Source organism: Leptonychotes weddellii, chromosome 2 (genome assembly GCF_054177405.1).
Source record: "Leptonychotes weddellii isolate Sample4059 chromosome 2, ASM5417740v2, whole genome shotgun sequence".
NCBI classification, from domain to species: Eukaryota; Metazoa; Chordata; class Mammalia; order Carnivora; family Phocidae; genus Leptonychotes; species Leptonychotes weddellii.
Window position 1 is genome coordinate 4,627,952 of NC_138370.1, and position 10,781 is coordinate 4,638,732.

At 35.0% G+C, this 10,781-nt stretch overlaps 1 long non-coding RNA gene across 1 annotated transcript; it reads right to left on the reverse strand.

Moving 5' to 3' along the window:
• Window positions 1–4,779: 4,779 nt before the first annotated feature.
• LOC145717608 (uncharacterized) lies at window positions 4,780–10,763 on the reverse strand. The gene is made up of 2 exons (XR_014140942.1): window positions 7,151–10,763; window positions 4,780–6,933 (listed from the first exon to the last, which is right to left on the reverse strand). It is a non-coding gene; the product is annotated as an uncharacterized LOC145717608 (long non-coding RNA).
• Between the last annotated feature and the right edge of the window lie 18 nt (window positions 10,764–10,781).

Here is a 10,781-nt window from a genome sequence, read left to right on the forward strand (position 1 = left end):
TATGCTTGACTCTGTTGGTTTCTGTGCATTAGATGAAACATCTACCTCTCCCAATCTTGAAGGAGTGGCCTCATGTAGGATAAATCTTATTGTTCAACCCTGCCCTATTCCTTGGTTGTCTTTCAAACATTTTCTTTTCAGATTTGCTTTTTTAAAAATGTCTTGTTTTATTCAAGTATAAATAAGTCATATTAGTTTCAGATGTACAATATAACAATTCAACAATTCTGTAGATTTCTCAGTGCTCATCCAGATAAATAGACTCTTAATCCTCTTTACCTATTTTACCCATCATCTACCACCTCCCCATTAACAACCATGTTTTCTGTATTTAAGAATGTTTTTGGTTTGTCTTTTTTTTATTTGTCCATTTGTTTTGTTTCTTAAATTTTACATATGAGTAAAATCATATGGTGTATATCTTTCTCTGACTGACTTATTTCCCTTAGCATTATACCCTCTAAGTCCATCTATGTTGCTGTAAATGGCAACATTTTATTCTTTTTATGGATGAGTTATATGCCACTTCTTCTTTATCCGTTCATCTATCAGTGGATACTTGGGCTACTTCCATAATTTGGCTAAGGTAAAGAATGCTGAAAAAACATAGAAGTGCATATGTCATTTCAAATTAGCGTTTTTATATTCTTTGGGTAAATAGCCAGTAGTAGAATTACTGGATTGTATGGTAATTATGTTTTTAATTTTTTGAGGAACTTTGATACTGCTTTCCAGTGTCTGCATGAATTTACATTCCCACCAACAGTGCATGAGCTATATGCAAAAGAATGAAACCAGACCACTTTCTTACACCACACACAAAAATAAACTCAAAATGGATTAAAGACCTAAATGTGAGACCAGAAACCATAAAATTCCTAGAAGAAAACAGGCAGTAATTTCTTGGACATGGCTATAGAAACTTTTTTCTAGATATGTCTTCTCAGGCAAGGGAAACAAGAGCAAACTTAAACTATTGGGACTACACCAAAAGAAAACGTTTTTGCACAGTGAGGAAGCCATCAACAAAATAAAAAGGCAACTTGCTGAATGGGAGAAGGTATTTACAATTGATATATCCAATAAGGGGTTAATATCCAAAATATATAAAGAACTTATATAATACCCAAACCCCAAATAACCCAATTAAAAAATTGATAGAGGCTCTGAATAGATATTTTTCCAAAGAAGACAAAAAGATGGCCAACAAACACATGAAAAGATGCTCAACATCACTCATCATCAGAGGAATACAAAATTAAAGCCACAATGAGTTATCACTTCACACTTGTCAGAATGGCTATAATGAAAAACACAAGAAATAAGTCTCTCAGACAATTTTGATTGTTGAAACAATCTATTATTTTTAATAGCTCCCATTTGTTGAAGTTGTACCAAGATCTGTCAGTATCCCAAAGGGGAGGATCTCGGTCAGCACCTAGATTCAGGATTGGAAACCAGACACTCAGGCAGCAGTTTTAAAATTATTCAAATATATACAGTACTGTTTGAACCATAAGCATTAGCCCCGCTGGCTTATGCCTGAGGGTGAAGCTTCAGGATAAACAAATAGGCCTCTTTCCCAAAAAGACTGGATATTTCTTTTAGTTTTCTCTCTGTGCAGGGCCCTGGGGGTGGTAGTCTGCCAAAAACTGTCTTTCCAGTAGTCACAGTCCTGTTGGGCAAGGAGCAAGCCCCTCTGGCCACCAGAGCCAGATGATCAAGGAGCAACCCTGGGCAGCAGCTGCAGAAATTGGGACATCACTTATGTTGAAGCATCTCCCCTCTAATAGATACTAACGTGTTGAAACACAGCAAAGTGAGAAGATAGTGACTGTCCTCTAAGATCTCTTAAAAGGATTATAGTCAGCCCTTAGATATGTGCTTAATTAGAAGCCCTCCCCTCAAGTTTCAGCTTGATGATAAATTAATAGACCTCTTTCACAGAAAGATTGAGCTCTTGAATCTGTTGTCTTTGCTGTGTTCCAAGTGTTGTAGCTGTTTAAGTATTTATTCTCTATTGGTTATACTTCTGTGGGATCTGAGAATGTAATATTCTTGGCCACCAGAGCCAGGTGATAGAGATGTGTCTCCTGGTGGCAGATGGAAAAATTGTGGTGCCACACAAAGGTATAAGCTCTTTTCTGGGAGAAAACAGGAAGTTGGAGTGAGACAGAGGGAGAGTGCTGATTGCATCCACCAGCTTCTGTTTCCTGAGAGCAACTCCATGGGCCCATAGTTGCCAAACCAGTTGTCTACCTCTCAGGCCAAAGTCCCTGGACAAGCAAATAGGCCTCTTTCTCAAAAAGACTGGATGTGTGTTTCAGTCTGCTATCTGTGCAGTGTACTGGGGGTGGTAGCCTGCCAAGAAATGTCTCTTCAGTTGTTAAAGTGTCATGGGACTCAGGAACACAAGCCCCCTTGGCCTCCAGAGCCAGGCAATCCAGGAGTGTCCCCTGGATGGCAACCACAAAATCTGGGGCATCAGACATGACTAAAAGTTCCCCTCTAGGAGATACTTGCTCTCTGGAGTGCTGCATAGGGAGAGTGAGCAGGTGGCACCTGATGCCTCGAGTGAGGTAAATGGGGAGAAGTTTCTTCAAAGAGTCCTGTCTTTACCAACAAAGTGCATTTAGATTGCATTTTTGAGAAAAAATAATTTTTTTCTTTGACACTTTGCTTCATGTTGGCTCACCACTCTAGTGCTGAGCATGTCCCTAATGGTTCTTTCTCCATATCTGAGGACATCCATGCGCCCATGTTGGGGAAGTAGCCTGGCCTCTGATATTTTGAACTTACTGTATCTCATAACTGGGCTAAATGATTAGTTTAATACAAAAGATACAATCAGTAACAACCATGTAGAACACATGCATTGGGGCAGGAGTATGTAGTTTGCACACTCTCTCCAGACATGTTGACCTCTCAGCACTTCAACATCTTCACCAACCAGGAAACTTGTGTTATTTTTTATAGCATTCTAAAAAACTTTAATTGAATTATAATATACAGAATAGTGCACATATCATGAATGTATAGCTTAATATGTTTCCACAAACTAAACAAATCCATGTAATCAGTACTTGGATAACAAGGCAGAATTACCAGCACACTACCCCTTTCGTTTACTGCCCACCCCCATCCCACCAATTGCAACTATCCTAACTTCTAACAGCATAGATTACCTTGTTTTTAATCATTTTTTCCAATGTATTTAAGGTAAAAGTTTACACATTTCTCTCAACCCCTGCCTCTGGCAACTACCATTCTGTTCTGTGTATCTATGAGTTTGGCTTTTTTGTTGTTGTTAACATTTCACAGAGATAAGGTACTTGTCATTCTCTGACTTACTTCACTTAGTTAGCATAATGCCCTTAAGATCCATCCATGGTGTTGCAGTGGCATAATATTATTCTTTTTCATTGCTCAATAACATTTCACTGTTCCACATGTTCTTCATTCATACATTGATGGACACTTAGTTCATTTACATATCTGGGCTAATGTAAAAAATGCTGCAGTCATCATGGTAGTGCATGTTTACATTACCACCAACAGTGCACCAAGGGTTTGCTTTTCTCTACATTTTTGCCACTTGTTATTTCTTGTCTTTTTAATAATAGCCATTCTAAGATGTGTGAGGTGATATTTCATTTGTTTGCATTTCTCTGATGATTAATGATGTTGAGCATCTTTTCATGTACGTATTGGCCACCTCTTATGTCATCTTTGAAAAAATGTTTATTCAAATATTCTTCCCATTTTTGAAATAGAATTGTTTGGGTTTTTGCTATTTAATTATATTTATATATTTGGATGTTAGCCCCTTACCAAATATATGATTGGCAAATATGTCCTCCCATCAGTAGGTTGCCTTTTCCCTTTGTTGATGGTTTCCTTTGCTGTGCAGAAGCTTTTTAGTTTGATGTAGTCCTACTTATTCATTTTTACTTTTGTTCCATTGCTTTTGCATTAAATCCTAAAAATCAGTGCCAAGACTAATGTCCAGAAGTATACCCCTTATGTTTCCTCACAGAGTTTTATACTTTTAAAACTTTAATTTAAATCATGTTGATTTTATATCTTGCAATTTTACTGAATTCATTTATTAGTTTTAATAGTTTTTTGATGGAGTCTTTAGGCTTCTCTCTCTATAATATTACATCTTCTGCAAATAGTAACAGTTTTATTTCTTTTATTATTTGGATATTTTTTATTTCTTTTTCTTGCCTAATTGCTCTGGCTATGATTTCCAATACAATGTTGAATAAAAGTTACAAGAGTAGACATCTTCTTGTTCCTGATTTAGAGAAAAAGCATGCAGCTTTTCACAATTGAGTATGATGTTAGCTATGGGCTTGTCATATATAGCCTTTATTATTTCAAAGTATGTTTCCTCTATACCCATTTTTTTGAGAGTTATTATCATAAATTAATGTTGGATTTTTGTCAAATGCCTTTTTGCTTCTATTGAGACGATTATACAATTTTTATTCTTTATCTTGTTAATGTGGTGTTTCACAGTGACTGATTTATAGATGTCAAACCTTCCTTCCAGTCCCATTAAAAAAAAAAAATCACATGATCATGTTGTATAATCCTTATATAATAATGTATTGTTGATTTGTTTTTTTAATACTTTATTGAGAATTTTGCATCTACTTTACTCTGGTATATTGGCCTATAATTTTCTTGAATCCTTATCATGTTTTGGCATCAGAATAATGTTGGCCTCATAAAATGAGTATGTAGTGATTCCCTCTTCTTTTTTTGGAAGAGTTTGAAAAGAATGGATCCAATTCTTTGGATGTTTGGTAAAATTTACCAGTGAAGCAATGTGGTCTTGTACTTTTGATTTTGGGGGAGGTTTTCCCCTTACTAATACAGTCTTCTTACTAGTAAAATGTTTGTTCAGAGTTTCTACTTCGTCATGACTCAATCTTGGTAGATATTATGTTTCAGGAATTTATCCCTTCTGTTGCCCAATTTGTTGGTATATAATTTTTATAGTAGTCTCTCATAATCCTTTGTATTTCTGTGGTATTAGTTGTAACATTTATTTCTGATTTTATTTATTTTTGTCCTTTTTTCTTGGTGAGTCTCAGTAAAGAATCAGCTTTTAGTTTTATTGATCTTTTCTATAGTTTTTTTTTTTAATTTAATTTTAGTTAGTGAACATATAGGGCAATATTGTTTTCTGGAGTAGAATTCAGTGATTCATCACTTACATACAACACCCAGTGCTCATCACAACAAGTGCCCTCTTTAATACCCATCAATCATCTAGCCCATCCCCCTCTTCCTTCTCCATCAACCCTCAGTTTGTTCTCTATTATTAAGAGTCTCTTACAGTTTGTTTCCCTCTCTCCTTTTTACCTTCTCCCTCTTCCCGTATGTTCATCTGTTTTCTTTCTTAAATTCCACATATGAATGATAGCATATGGTATTTGTCTTTCTCTCACTGACTTATTTCACTTAGCATAATACACTCTAGCTCCATCCACGTCATTGCAAATGACAAGATTTCATTTTTTTTTAATTTTATTATGTTATGTTAGTCACCATACAATACATCATTAGTTTTTGATGTGGTGATCCACAATCCATTGTTTTTGATTAACACCCAGCGCTCCAAGCAGTATGTGCCCTTCTTAATACCCATCACCAGGCTAACCAATTCCCCCTCCCCCAAGATTTCATTTTTCTGATGGCTGAGTAATATTCCATTGTGTGTGTGTGTGTATGTGTATACACATGTGCACACACACATGTACACACCTTTATCCATTCATCAGTTGATGGACATTTGGCCTCTCTCCGTAGCTTGGCTATTGTTTATAATGCTGCCATAAACATCAGGGTTACATGTACCCCTTCAAATCTATATTTGAAAGACCTAAATGTGAGACAGGAAACCATCAAAACCCTAGAGGAGAACACAGGCAGCAACCTCTTCGATATCAGCCATAGCAACTTCTTACTAGACACATTGCCAGAGGCAAGAGAAACAAAAGCAAAAATGAACTATTGGGGCTTCATCAAGATAAAAAGCTTCTGCACAGTGATGAAACAACAAAACGAACAGGCAGCCTCCAAATGGGAGAAGATATTTGCAAATGACATATCTGATAAAGAATTAGTATACAAAATTTATAAAGAATTTGCCAAACTCCACACCCCCCAAAAAAATAATACAGTTAAGAAATGGGCAGAAGACATGAATAGACACCTATCCAAAGAAGACATCCAGATGGCCAACAGACATATGAAAAGATTCTCAACATCACTCATCATCAGGGAAATACAAATCAAAACCACAATGAGATATCACCTTACACCTGTCAGAATGGCTAAAATTAACAACAAAGGAAAAAACAGTTGTTGGCAAGGATGCAAAGAAAGGGGGAACCCTCTTGTGTGTTGGTGGGAATGCAAACTGGTGCAACCACTCTAGAGAACAGTATGGAGAGTCCTCAAAAAGTTAAAAGTAGAACTACCCTATGATCCAGCAATTGCACAGCTAGGTATTTTCCATAGCTTTTAAAAAATTTTTGTATTTCATTTATTTCTGCTCTGTGTTATTTTCTTCCTGGTACTAATCTGGGGCTTTGTTCTTTTTCTAGTTCCTTGAGGTGTGAAGTTAGATTGCTATTTGAGACTTTTCTTGTTTCTTCAGGTTGGCATTTATTGTCATGAAATTTATTCAACTGCTTTTTCTGTTTCCCAGAAATTCTGGCATGTTAAGCTTTCATGTTGTTTGTCTCAGGTATTATATTTCTCTTTTGATTTCTTCTTTGACCTACAACATGCTTCTATCAGTAGCATGTTTTTTAATCTCCATGTATTCTGAATTTTCTAGTTTTCTTCATGGAATTTATTTCTAAGTTTTATACCATTATGGTTAGGAAAGATACTTGGTATGATTTCAGTGACCTTAGGTTTATTTATTTATTTATTTATTAAAGATTTTATTTATTTATTGAAGAGAGAGAGAGTGAAAGAGAGCATGAGAGGGGAAAGGGTCAGAGGGAGAAGCAGACTCCCCACCAAGCAGGGAGTCCGACATGGGACTCGATCCCGGGACTTCAGGATCATGACCTGAGCCGAAGGCAGTCGCTCAACCAACTGAGCCACCCAGGCGCCCAGTGACCTTAGGTTTATTAAGACTTGTTTTGTGACCTAACATATGATCCATCTTGGTAAATGTTCTATGTGCACTTGAGAAGAATGTGAAACATGCTGCCTTTGGATAGAATGTTCTGTATATATCTGTTAGTCTATCTGGTCTAATATATCATTTAAGGCTGACGTTTGTTAATAATTTTCTGTCTGGATGACCTATCCATTGATATAAGTGGGGTATTACATTTCCCTACTATTATTGTATTGCTGTCTATTTCTCCCATTAGGTCTGTTGATATTTGCTTTATATATTTAAGTGCTGTAAGTAGGCTGTGTAAATATCTACAAATGTTATATTCTAGTGCTGGATTGATAATATCATCATGTAATTCTCTTTGTATATTTACACAGTCTTTGTTTTAAGGTCTATTTTATCTGATAAAAATATAGCTACTCCAGTTTTCTTGTGGTTTCCAATTGCTCAAAGTAACATTTTCCATCCCATCATTTGTAGTTTGTGTCCTTATGTCCTAGTGAGTCTCTTGTAGGCAGCATATAGATGGGTCTTTTTTTTTTATTTTATTAAGTCAGCCATGTTATGTCTTTTGATTAGATAATCTAGTCCAATTATACTTAAAGTAATTACTGATAGGTATGTGCTTTTCTCCATTTTATTAATTGCATTCTGTCTGTTTTTATGATTTTCTCTCTTCCTTTTTCTTTTGCCCTCATGGTTTGATGATTTTGTTTAGTGGTATGCTTACATTCCTTTCTCTTTTGTGTATTTACAATAGGTTTTTATGTGGTTACTATGAGGCTTAAAACTTATATCTATAGCAGTCTATATCAAATTGATAACAACTTAAGCTTGATCCCATTCTAAACCTCAGGATTTTTACTATCTCTTCACTTTTTGTTTTTTTATGTCAAATTTCACATCTTTTTATCTTGTGTATTCCTAAACTAATTATTGTAATCATAGTTATTTTTACTACTTATGTCTTTTAACCTTTATGTTAGCTTTAAAAGTGACTAATCTATCTTTATTATATATTTATCTTTCAGATTAGATTTATTCTTTCTTATGTGTTCTTAACTAATTATTGCTTTTCTTTTCAGCTTACAGAAGTCCCTTTAACATTTTTGAAAGGCTGGTTTAGTGGTGGTGAACTCCTTCAGTTTTTGCTTGTCTGAAATATTCTATCCTTCAATTCTGAATGATAACATTGCACAGTAGAGTGTTTTTGGTCATTTTTATTTTCTTTCAGCACTTTATTATTTCATGCCATTCACTTCCAGCCTGCAATGTTTCTGCTGAAGGATTTGCTGATAGTCTTATGGGATCTTCCTGGTACATAACATCTTGTTTTTCTCTTGATGCTTTTAAGATTCTCTTCTTTAACTTTTGACATTTCAGTTGTAATGTGTCTTGGTATGGGTCTTTTTGGGTTTATCTTCCTTGGAACTCTATGGGCTTCCTAGATTGGGATGTTTGTTTCCTTTCCCAGGTTAGGGAAGTTTTCATACATTATTTCATAAAGTAAGATTTCTGCCCCTTTCTCTCTCTTTTCATGGCTTGGAAGTTCATTTCTTTTTAGCACTGAGTAATAATTCATTACCTGGATATACCATCTTTTACTTAGTCATTCACTTACTGCAGGACATTGGGTTGTTTCTATATTTTGGTAATCATGAATAAAGCTGCTATTAAAATCTGTGTGCTGATTTATGTGTGGACATAAATTTTCAACTCCTTTGGGTTGTGATTGATCAATCATGTGTTAAGATTATGCTTAGTTTTGGGGCGCCTGGGTGGCTCAGATGGTTAAGATTATGCTTAGTTTTATAAGGAACCACAAAACCATCTTATTCCATTTAGCATTCCCACCAGTAGTGAAAAAGACTTCCTGTTACTCCACATCCTCATCACCATTGGGTGTTGTCAGTGTCTGCATTTTTGTCATTTTAATACATGTGTAGTGGTATGTCACTGTTGTTTTAATTTGTATTTCCCTGATGACAATAATGTGATGCATCTTCTCGTATGTGTATTTGCCATCTGTATCTTTTTAGAGGAATGGCCTTTTAAGGTTTTCTCCCATTTATAAACAATGTTTGCTTTCTTATTGTTGAGTTTTAAGAGTCCTTTGTATATTTCAGATACCATCCTTTACAGATGTGTCTTTTGAAAATATTTTCTCCTAGTAAGTAGCTTTTGTCTCATTATCTTCATATTGTCTTCCACAGTTCTGAATTTAATGAGGTCCAGTTTATCATTTCTTCTTTCATGAATCATGGCTTTGGTGTTGAATCTAAAAGGTCAACTCCTTATCCCTGCCATCTAGATTTTCTCCTATGTTATTTTCTAGGAGTTTTAAAGCTTTAGATTTTACATTTAGGCCTGTGACCCTTTTTAAGATCATTTTGTGAAGAGTGTAAGGTCTATGTCTAGAATCTTTTTTTTTTTAATTTCAATGTCCAGTTGTTTCAGCACCATTTTGTGGAAGAGACCAGCTTTGCTCCATTGCCTTTGCTATATTGCCTTTGTTCCTTTGTCAAAGATCAGTTGACTATATTTTGGGGGTCTATTTCTGGGTTCTCCATTCTATTCCATTGATCTATTTGTCTATTCTTCCACCAATTATGGACTGTCTTGTTAACTGTTGCTTTATAGTAAGTAGGTAGTGTCAACACTCCAAATTATTTCTCCTCATTAAATAGTGTGGGTTTTGAATTTTGGCTTCTCCATATAAATTTAGAATCCATTTGTTGATATCCACAAACTAATTTGCAAGTATTATGACTGGAATTCCACTGAATCTATAGACTGTTTTGGGAAGAACTGACATGTTGACAACATTGTATCTTCTTCTTCATGAACATGAAGTATCTCCCCATCTACTTTGTTCTTCTTTGATTTCATTCATCGGGGTTTTGCTGTTTTCCTCATTGAGCTCTTAAACATATTTTGTCCAACTTATACCTAAGTATTTAATTTTAGGGGATGCTAATGTAAATAGTATTATTTTTAATTTTAACTTCTTGTTCATTGTTACTATACAGGAAAAAAAATGACTTGTATATTATCCTTGTATCCAGAAATCTTGCTGTAATTGCTAATCAGTTCCAGGAGGGTTTTTGTTTTTGTTTTTTGTTTTGGTCATTTATCTCTTTTACATAGAAGATTATATCATGTGTGAACAAAGGCAGTTTTATATCTTCCTTCTTGATATATATAATTTTTAATTTCATTTTCTAGTCTTTTTGCATTAGCTAGAACTTTCATCATGATGTTAACAAAGAGTAGTAAGAGGGAATATTTTCTCTTGTTCCTGATCTTACTAGAGAAGCTGTGAGGGTTTTTTACCAATAAATATGTTAATTTTAGGTTTCTTTGTAGATAGTATTTATAAATTTGAGGAAGTTCCCCTCTAGTCCTAGTTTACTTACCGTGTATGGATTTTCTATCAAGTTCATAAGCTCATTGAAAAAAATCACCCAGTGAAAATTCTTTATTTTATTTTTTCTTTGTTATGTTAATCACCATACATTACATCATTAGTTTTTGATGTAGTGTTCCATGATTCATTGTTTGCGTGTAACACCCGTACTCCATTCAACACGTGCCCTCTTTATTACCTATCACCAGGCTAACCCAT